The sequence below is a fragment of the Schistocerca piceifrons genome, chromosome 8 (assembly GCF_021461385.2).
Source record: "Schistocerca piceifrons isolate TAMUIC-IGC-003096 chromosome 8, iqSchPice1.1, whole genome shotgun sequence".
NCBI classification, from domain to species: Eukaryota; Metazoa; Arthropoda; class Insecta; order Orthoptera; family Acrididae; genus Schistocerca; species Schistocerca piceifrons.
In genome coordinates, this window is record NC_060145.1 from 141,365,746 (window position 1) to 141,376,239 (window position 10,494).

Sequence of the window (10,494 nt, forward strand, 5' to 3'; positions counted from 1 at the left end):
GCGGTCTATCAACCTGCTTCAACGTATTCGTCTCCTCGACACTTACATTTTCAGTAAAGCCTACTACATGGCCCAACTCTTTCCGATTCCAAGGTTACAGGCGAAGCGACTTATGAAAATCTCCAACTATTTTCTCTGGAAAGGGCACATTTTTAAACCGAAATATACCACATTGAACTTGCCGAGGAAGGCTGGAGGACTCAATTTACCAGACATCGACAGAAAGTGTACGGCCTTGTACATCAAACGCATTACCACGTTGTTGAGGAAGGAACCGCTCAGTGTAACTCATTGGCTCTTCCAAATTTTACGTCCTATCGACCTCCGTCCACCCACTGCTGTAGGACAAATCAATTTTAAACTCAAACATGTCCGGTACTATTATCTCGAAGTAAGTTACATCGGAGGCACCGTAGTTCACAGGACGGATTTATCGACAAAGGTTCTGCTCGACAGATGGCATCGAAACACGATACACCACCCCATGGAACTCAAACACCCAAGCGTCCAATGGAATATAGTCTGGCACAACATCAGTTTATCCATCCATACTTCCGTTGTGGCATCCACGTGGTATCAGGTTGTTAATAGTGTTATCCCCACCAATGAACTGTTGCACCGCAAAGGCTTACACGACTGTGATCGATGTGCGCGTTGTGGCCTGGTCGACACCTTACGCCACAGATTTACATGCGCTGGCCATTTACTTAACTGGAAGTGGGTGCAACAACGTTTGGGTCTCTTAACTCGCAGCAATGCAGCCAGTCACTCCACCGATTTCCTCCTCTGGCCAGACACCACATATTATCCTGCGACCAAGAACAACACTGTGATGTAGCTACTGGGACACTATGTGACATATGTTATTTGCCACAACGGTGACGACGATCTCGTAAGTTTTGAAACTTACATGCGAACAGCACAATGGCAAATGAAACGGTTCACCGCAGTCAAAGAAAATTTTGTAAACATGGACGCCATTATTTTTGACAAGCAAGGTGTCGGATAAAACCTCCTCACTCCTCACTGGTACCATTCAACGTCAACGACCGGCCCTTCAGATTAAACAGTAAGAGCACTACGGCAAAAAAAAAAATAAATAAATAAATAAAAATTAAAAAAATGGCACAGCGCTGGTCTAGTAAACCAGAGGTCGTCAGTTCGATCCTCACAGGAGGCAAATGAATTTTGTAACAGCACCTCCCACCGTGGCCCTATCGAAAAAAGCGGTCAAGGATAAAAAAAAAATTATGAATGGGTGCGGTATTTAAGAAACGCCCTCGCAAAAGAAAAGTGCGAATGGTGCTAATAAAGCAGGGACCAGAAAATGCTGTTTTTGGCAGTCTCCAGAGAATGCCGGCGTGAAATAATTAGTTCTTAAAATAATAAAAAAAAGGTAGTATAGTGGTTAGTATCCCCACCTGTCACGTGGGAGACCGGGGTTCGATTCCCCGCCGGGGAGATGCGATTTTAATATCGCGAAAGTTGCACGTGTGCCCCGAGAAAGCATTACCGTTGTGATCAAGGAATGTAATTGCTAAAAAATCGTAAGAAAGTCTGCGTCTTAGGAAGTGTTTCTCGTCTTCTGCACACGACGTCGTCGTTTCACAACTCACAGGGTTGCTGTCTACGCTGAATCAGCGCACCCCAAGGTTAATGATCGAGCTCGAAGCACCCAAGAAAAAGAATAATTTTAGCAGAGCGTGGTTTCGATCCACGGACCTCTGGGTTATGGGCCCAGCACGCTTCCACTTTTTCTTTTTTCCTTTTCCATCCACCCCTTCTGGCCCGTCCTCGCGCTCGCCTAAATTACCTTCATCGGCTCGGCTTCTTCGCGTTTAAAAATTCTCTGTGGAAATTAAAATTTAGTCGTGTAACAGATGGAGTCTCTTCACTAACCTTTTGGTTATTCTGGGAAGCCACTATATATTTTGTGGAAATTAAGCAAATGATATCTTCTGCGGTAAGGGGAGAAGCACATCACTTTCCAGGGATGACTGAATGTGTGTTAATCAATTTGTGGTTGCTGGGTTCTTCAGCAGCGAGAATGAACAAATCGTTTATTCCTCTTACATGGGATAATCAAACATAACATAGACCTGTCTTCGTTGTAAATGAACTTCTTCCTAAAGAAATAGTAAGTGAATAAAGACAATATCTCGCTACGTTAACGTTCGGAGTAAAAAGGAAGCATACTTTTCTCTATATTTGTCTATTTGTTGAAGTTTCTGGCGGTGATTTATTAAGTATAGCCAATAGTCTTCTTTATTTTTTCTGGCGCCGATAATATATAGGACACCGTCTGACCTTGAAGCCAACTGAGTGCTTGTCGATTTATGTTGTGGTATGGAACGGTATCGGGAGTAATCATGCTAGGTGCAGTACGCAGCATACTTGCAAGCTTCCGTGTAAAGAGAATCCAGATGTCCTTCACATTGTCGCATACAAAGCGATGTTCGATGATATGTAGTAAAGTACAGTGAATGCAATTCGGCGAGTCTACCAAGCGAATCAGGTGTAGCTTTGAATTTGTCGGTATGATCCTATTGACCACCATGTACCATGTAGACCTCACCTGTGGTGGTAAGTGTGTGTCATGAATGTTTTCCCAGATCTTCGCCCAGTTGCAATCTTGATACTTCACTTCTATTCTGTTTCGCGGTTTACTGTCCGTCAGGCAGCTGTAAAGAGCTTTGACCCTGTAGCGATCATTCTTAGGTATGTTGCTTTTAATATAACTGTATTCTAGGAAAAAGTTTCTAAAGTGGCAAAGTGCGGTCGGGATGTGACTTACGTTTACAGGAAGGTTAATGCTAGCCGGTGCAATTTCATTGAGAAGGTGGGCCGTTAAGGTATTTGGTGATCGTTGCCATTGTTTATACATGTTCCTGATATATAATGGTTTTGCTTTGTGGTAAACGTCAGTCACATTTAGGCCGCTCTTTCCCAAGGGTAGCGTCTAGGTTTCAAATGGGACTGAAAATTTGTCCCCTACTGACAAAGTGTCCGAGCGCTGCAAGCATCCGTTGTGCTATGACCTTTGGTATTGGTAGAATTTGCGCGACATAATTCACTTTGGAAACGATGTATTGACTAAAAGCACTCTTTGTATGGCGTTGAACTTTCACAAATGATGTTGTCGTATGCCGGCTCGAATTTGTACTAATAATTTTCTATAGTTAAGAGCAGCCGTGCAGCGGACGTTGCTCGTGTATTCAATGCCGAGACATTTAAATGTTGTCATTCATTTTAGTGATCGGCTGTTGCCAAGTTCTAGTCCCCTACGAAGTTCCATAATACCAGACTTTATACAGTTTACTTTCTCTCAAATGGTTCAAATGGCTCTGAGCACTATGCGACTTAACTTCTGAGGTCGCCTAGAACTTAGAACTAATTAAACCTAACTAACCTAAGGACATCACACACATCGATGCCCGATGCAGGATTCGAACCTGTGACCGTAGCGGTCGCTCAGATCCAGAATGTAGCGCCTAGAACCGCACGGCCACTCCGGCCAGCTTGCTTTCGCTCCTGATGCGGCTTTATAAGTGGTTATCAGCTGAAACGCGCGTTCTAAGTCTTCAGCTTTCGTCACCACGAAACTAACGTCATCCGTAAATGCCTGGCATACGATCTTCTGGTCATGTATGCGAAATCCCGGAAGATCTTACGTCAGGGAGAACAGCAAGGGTTCAATAGCAACGGCAAAGAAAGCCACTGACATGGGGCAACCTTGTCGTACCGAACTAGTGATGTTAATTGGTTTACTTAGTTGTCCGTTGAGACAGATCTTGGATGTAACGTTTCTCAGCAGGAGTGTAACAGTGTCAATAACTTTCCGTGGAACATTCGTTGCTGCCATCGTGCGCAGAAGATATGAGTGATTGACTTTATCGAATGCTTTCTCAAAATCTAGCGAGACTAAAGCGCATCGAATGTCGCAAGCGGCGGCTGTAGCTATGATATCTCTATATTCACTTAACGTCTGCTGTATGTTTCTAGTCTTCCCAACGCTCGTTTGGTAGGCCCCCGTGACAGTACTGATTACCGCACAGAATCGCTGCATCATGACACGCGCGAAAATCTTATAATCAGTGTTAAGTAATGTAATCGGCCGGAGATTGTCGACTGTCTTGCCACAAGGAACACTGTGTACAAGACTATTGAAAACATTGAATTCACAACATCGGCTGCAGACAAGAAGAAGAACACAGTGAAGAACACTGCTGCAACTGCACTCGTCAACGTACCGTGTGTTTTCTGTGGATGTCGACTCAATTTCAGCATTGACATTAACGATTCATTTACACATGGCAATGGTTGGCTTACTGTAGCCATTGTACGAGGTGGTACAGGAGTACCTTCTGTTCCAGGACTTGAAAGTTTTGTAGACAGAGACATTATTGCCTACCGCATGTACGATTCATTTACACATGGTAATGGATGGCTTACTGTAGCTATTGTACGAGGTGGTACAGGAGCTCCTAACGTTCCTGGCCTTGAAAGTTTTGTAGACAGAGACATTATTGCTTACCGTACCTATCATATTGGTGAACTGGCAAATAAAGACTTTGGAAAATCTGTGTATATGTCCCCATCTCCATTTTCTTTGTATACTCGTAATAAGAGAAAAATTTCTGTAAATGAGTCTGTATTTATTTGGATTAAAGGTAAAGGAGTATGTGAATATGTAAAATTTGTTGGAGACGAGCCTTATAAACATTTCACAGCACTGTTAACGGACAACCCAGTGGATATAGCGGCGCAGCAAGCTCTTACGGCGCGCTGTTTTGCGACATTGAGCACGGCCTCTCTGCTATTATGACTGAAGATGAAGTAGCAGACGCTATTCGGGGGAGCCCAAAGAATAAATCGCCTGGCCCCGATGGATTGCTGGCAGAGTTTTATCAAACCTTTCGTCACCATTTAGTTCCAAAGATGGCCTTGGTCTGTAACGACATCCTCAATGCTGGAAATGATATCTTAAGAGAATACTGTGAAGGCATAGTGGTATTGGTACCCAAAATCCCAGGGGGCAGTGTTCAGTTCTGTCAATATCTTTCTGTGTCCCCTTTTCTGTTCACGAATAACATGATACCGGGTGATCAAAAAGTCAGAATAAATTTGAAAACTTAATAAACCACGGAATAATGTAGATAGAGAGTTACAAATTGACACATATGCTTGGAATGACAAGGGGTTTTATTAGAACCAAAAAAAACAAAGTTCACAAAATGTCCGACAGATTGCGCTGGACAGCAAAACGTCAGTGACTGCGCATGACAATCGTGTATAGAAGGAGCTGTAATGAGAGAGAGAATCAGATGCACCAGCAGTCGCAGCATGTTGACGTTACCTGAAAAGGCGCTTTTAGTGAAGCTGTATTATCAGGGTGGAGAATGTGCTAGTTCAGAGTTAAGACCCTATCGCCATAGGAAGGGGATACGAACGGGTAAAGGTCGGTTGACAAATGTAGCTGTGGTGAGAAGTTCGAAGCCACGGGTTGTTTAGGCGATAGACCACATAGTGGCCGATCGAGCACAAGGCGTAATGCTACTGATACAGTTCAGGAAGAAATGGAGACTGTAGTGGGGAAGTTAGCGCTCGTGCAGTCGCACGTCGCACCGGCATTCCATACACTACTGTTTGGATGGCACTTAGGAGTACTCTCCGATGCTATCCGTACAAAATCCATCGCATCACCTGGCGATTTAATGAAGCGGAGGGCATTTGCGGTTTAGGCGTTTCAGTTGATGGCGGAAGATGACGATTGGTTGAGTAACGTGTTGTGGACCGACGAAGCTCATTTCACGCTCCGAGGGTCTGTCAACGCCCACAACTGCAGAATTTGGGCTACCGAAAATCCTAGAACTGTCGTGGAAACTCCATTGCACGACGAGAAAGTCACGGTATGGGTTGTATTTACCACATCTACCGTCATCGGGCCTTTTTTTCCGAGGAAATGCGTGATTCTGGTTTTGTAACTGCTACCGTGACGGTGAGAGGTACGCCGATATGTTACAGAATCGCATCATCCCCAGCCTGGCTGATAAACACCTGCTGCAAGGTACGATGTTTATGCAGGATGGCGCTCCACCCCATGTTGCAGACACGTGAGAGATCTCTTGCGCGCGTCGTTTGGTGATGATCGTGTGCACAGCCGCCACTTTCGTCATGCTTGGCCTCCCAGGTCCCCAGACCTCAGCCCGTGCGATTATTGGCTTTGGGGTTACCTGAAGTCGCAAGTGTATCGTGATCGACCGAGATCTCTAGGGACACCATCCGACGCCAATGCCTCACCATAACTTCGGAAATACTTTACAGTGCTGTTCACAACATTATTCCTCGACTACAGCTATTGTTGAGGAAACATGGTGGACATATTGAGCATTTCCTGTAAAGAGCATCATCTTTGCTTTGTCTTACTTTGTTATGCTAATGACTGCTGTTCTGATCAGATGAAGCTCCATCTGTCGGACATTTTTTGAACTTTTGTGTATTTTTGGTTCTAATGAAACCCCGTTTCATTCCAAGCATGTGTATCAATTTGTACCTCTCTATCTACATTATTCCGTGATTTATTCAGTTTTCAAATTTATAATGACTTTTTGATCACCTGGTACATTGATGTCGTTTCGTCCGGTACGGCGTTTTGCAGACGTGTCCTTACTTTACAGCCTTCTAGTTGCTTCCGTTTAAGTGTTAAAATCGTAGCCTGTATTCTTTTAATATGCATACGATTTGCTATTACTGTTGCATCTTCTCGATATAAATCTCTCAAACACTGAAAGTAAAATTCCATGGTTTGCTACTGCCAGGCACATCTTTCGCTGGAATAATTCATCGCTTTGATCAGGTGGGTTTCGCACATTTTACCCACCACGTAATGGCGGAATCGTACGTGGGAAACTTTTTTTCACATTCTGCCCACGTGTTTCGGAAGACTGTATGACACCCCGAGTCTGTTAAATGCGCTACGTTTAGTTTCCAGGGTTCCCTTGCCCTGTACGTCCCTTGTTTCTCTAAATTTACGGTACATATATATGGCACATGATCTGTAAAGACAGGGGCCATAGCTCTGCCTGCAAAACATGTTCCTTCATATTTGATGACGCGTAGATTCTATCGAGACGGCTAGCTGAGTGGCCAGTAACGAATGTGAATCCGGGCCTGTCGCCGTGTGTAAGCTCCCATGTGTCGATTAAATTTAACTCTTCCATAAGAGTCCGAAGCTCGGGGGACGGGTTGAAGTCTGGTGTCTGGTCTTTGGGACTGATTACACAGTTAAAGTCACCGGCGAATGTAACTTGTTCTGTAGGTCGTGCAAAGACTAGCACAATGTCGTCTTTAAAAAACTCTTCTCTCTGTCGTCGTCTCCCCGATCCAGAAGGGGCGTAGTGATTAATAAATCTGGTATTCTTGATAGTAGTTGCTATACATCTGCTATCCGCCAGGCGTTCGACAGGTGTCATCACGATCCCTTCTTTAGCCATAATCGCGGTCCCCAGTTCATTGTTATGACCAGTATTAACGATGGCATTGCAGCCTGTGATACGGTCAAGGTTGATATCGCTCACTTCCTGCAGCATGACGAAATCAGTATCAGCAGCATAGAGAAAGTCGTGAAGATTTATTAAGTTTAGTGGGCTGCTGATCTTATTGATGTTCAATGTCGCAATTCGGTAAGCTTGCAAAGACGTCATGAGGGCAGAGGTCTAGGTGATAATATGCCTACTGCTTCATGTTAATGGCGAACATCATCTAAAAGAAGTCTGCGCCATCAGCCACTGCGTTGATGCCGGCGGTAGCCTTGTGTTGCCAGTGGGACACATCTTCTTGAGCTTCTGACAACAGACCATCTATATGTCGCAGCTCCGTTGCCATCTCTTCTTCTCGACTGCCTTCATCAACGTCATCCGACCAATCACTCACGATCTTGTCTGCTTGCATACGCCGGCCGCGGTGGCCGTGCGGTTCTCGGCGCTGCAGTCCGGAACCGCGGGACTGCTACGGTCACAGGTTCGAATCCTGCCTCGGGCATGGATGTGTGTGATGTCCTTAGGTTAGTTAGGTTTAAGTAGTTCTAAATTCTAGGGGACTGATGACCTAAGATGTTGTCCCATAGTGCTCAGAGCCATTTGAACCATTTTCCTTGCATATCACGATGCGGTAGGGTGGAACATTCAGGCACAGGGTTCTGATCCATTGTACCGACATCGCAGGGTCTTCTGAGGGTAATCATCCGTGATCAGTGTCTGATTCGTCCGTCCGGGATTGTTTTGTCGTTTGGCTGTTTGTCGATGATGTTGGTACCGTCACTTCAGTCAGTTTCTGCCGTACATGGTTTGCTTTTTCGCGCAATTTTGGCCCCTTTTCTTCTGCCCTTTGATGTGCCAACCGGCGTTTCTTCCGTGATTTGGGAGACCGCGGGGGCTGGTGGACAGCTGTCTCTTTCGTTTCCACCTGGTCCACGTCTGACTTGTCTTCTCGAACTGGTATGCCTGCCGGATTGCGTTCGGTGTCCTGTTGTTGACCCTGCTTCGAGTGAGTATTTCCCTCTGTCTTCCGGGTGTGTGAGGAAAGAATATTCTGTACGACGTTCGTTTCCGTCGGTGTGACTTCTTCCTGCACGTCATGCAAACCCTCCAGCGGAACGTCTAAACGTGGTTCAGAGGTAACGTTAGACCGGGCGGCGGCGACGTAGGATATAGGCAACTTAGACGTCGGGCCCCGCTGCTCACGCTCACCAACCGGCATTTGCGCCACGCGCCGTTGTACATACTGAGCACGGATATGTTCTGTGGAACCACATCCCGCGCAATTTCTCGGTTGTCCATCATAAATCACTATGGGCCTGTATCCACGGACGGTGATGTGGGACGGAATGTGCTTAAACATGTCAATCTTCACCTGCCGGACACCGTGTAACATCGGGAAAATGTGCATATTCGACCACTTTTCTGCGATATTGCTGATGACCGTCCCGTATTCCCTCAATTTGGCATTAATTTGATCAGCATTTATTTCAAAGTGTAATTCAAATATTAGAATAGCTCTCAATCCGAGACCGGCAAATGAAACCCTGACTTCACCAACGTTGCCGTCAGAATGTTTGAACTTTAAAACCCCTCCACACGATTGAACTATCTGCTCGCATTTTTCGGGTGTCGACAATTTTAGGTACACCGTACTGCTGACAATCGGTAGGTGAAAGCCAACCATATCATCAATTGTGATTTTCATAACGTCTTTAATAAATAGCTCGACTTCAAATTACTTGGGTCGTACATAATTGGGGTCAAAGCTCAGTTTCAACGTGTCTTTTCGTATAAGTTGATCCATTGTAATCGTCTGCAACGCATCACTCCACAAGAGATGGGGCCCCTCCACGCCCGCACCAACGTGGTGACCAAACCAAAAGTTCTACTGTCACCTCCGTAAACATGTTAGTTGTCTAGTGTGTGGATCACAGGATGCTGGGCTGTGATGTTGTCCGTGCGTCTGGGTAATGCTACGCATTAACACGGTCCATCAGGTGATAGATAGTGGACGAAACGCGAGTAAGGGTAGCGATTTGAAGAGCAGAGGAAAAAAAGTGCCATGGCTCGTGCCGTGGGAAAAAAACCTCTGCGACAGTGGGATGGGTAGTAAGAGCAGTAGTGGCTTACTAGCTGCGATAGTTCATGCAAGGTTGGATTTGTTAGTATAGGTATCATGCATCATTACCATGACAAGCGATGGCGATGTGTCCCAGTTGTTGCTGCTGCTGCATTCCTGGAACAATCAAGATCGTTATACAGTAGTGGGAGATCGGCCATAGATCATCTCACTGTGTGGGGGATGTGTGGAGCTTGTTTGCATGCAGTGTACGGTACGGCTTCCCTGTGTGGTGCCAGTTATTCGGCAGTGTACTCCAATCCAGCTGGATATCCAGTAATGGGTCTGATTTACAGGGGCTCGCCTGTGCCGTTATGTTTGCGTATGCTTGGCCATAGATGTTATGTCCTTACAAGTATGTCTTTTGGTCTTTTATGTTTCCATCTATGGTTGTGGTCGTAGTTCCCCAGATTCAGAATAAACGGGTTCTGCGAATGTCTGGAGTTTCTGTATAGTCTTGTGGTGAGTTTGTGGATTACCTCCGTGAGAGTCTCAAGTCGGTATTCCCGGTGAAGGTCCGCGATGCGTGTGTATCGTGGAGCATTGCTTATGATTTTGAGTACTTTGTTTTGTATGAGCTGCAGACGGCGCAGACGTGTAGGCGCAGCGTATCCCCAGACAGGAGCTGCGTACGTCATCAGGGGTCGGATAAGTGTCATGTACATGGACCTCGACACCCTTCTGTTCAGTGTGCTACGCCTGTTGAGCATAGGATAGAGCTGTTTGAGCCTCGCGCTAGCTCGGTTGGTCATGTGTTGTATGTGGTCCCCCCAGAGTAATTTCCGGTCCAGCCAGACACCGAGGTATTTGACTTTCTCACGGAAACGTATTGGGCGT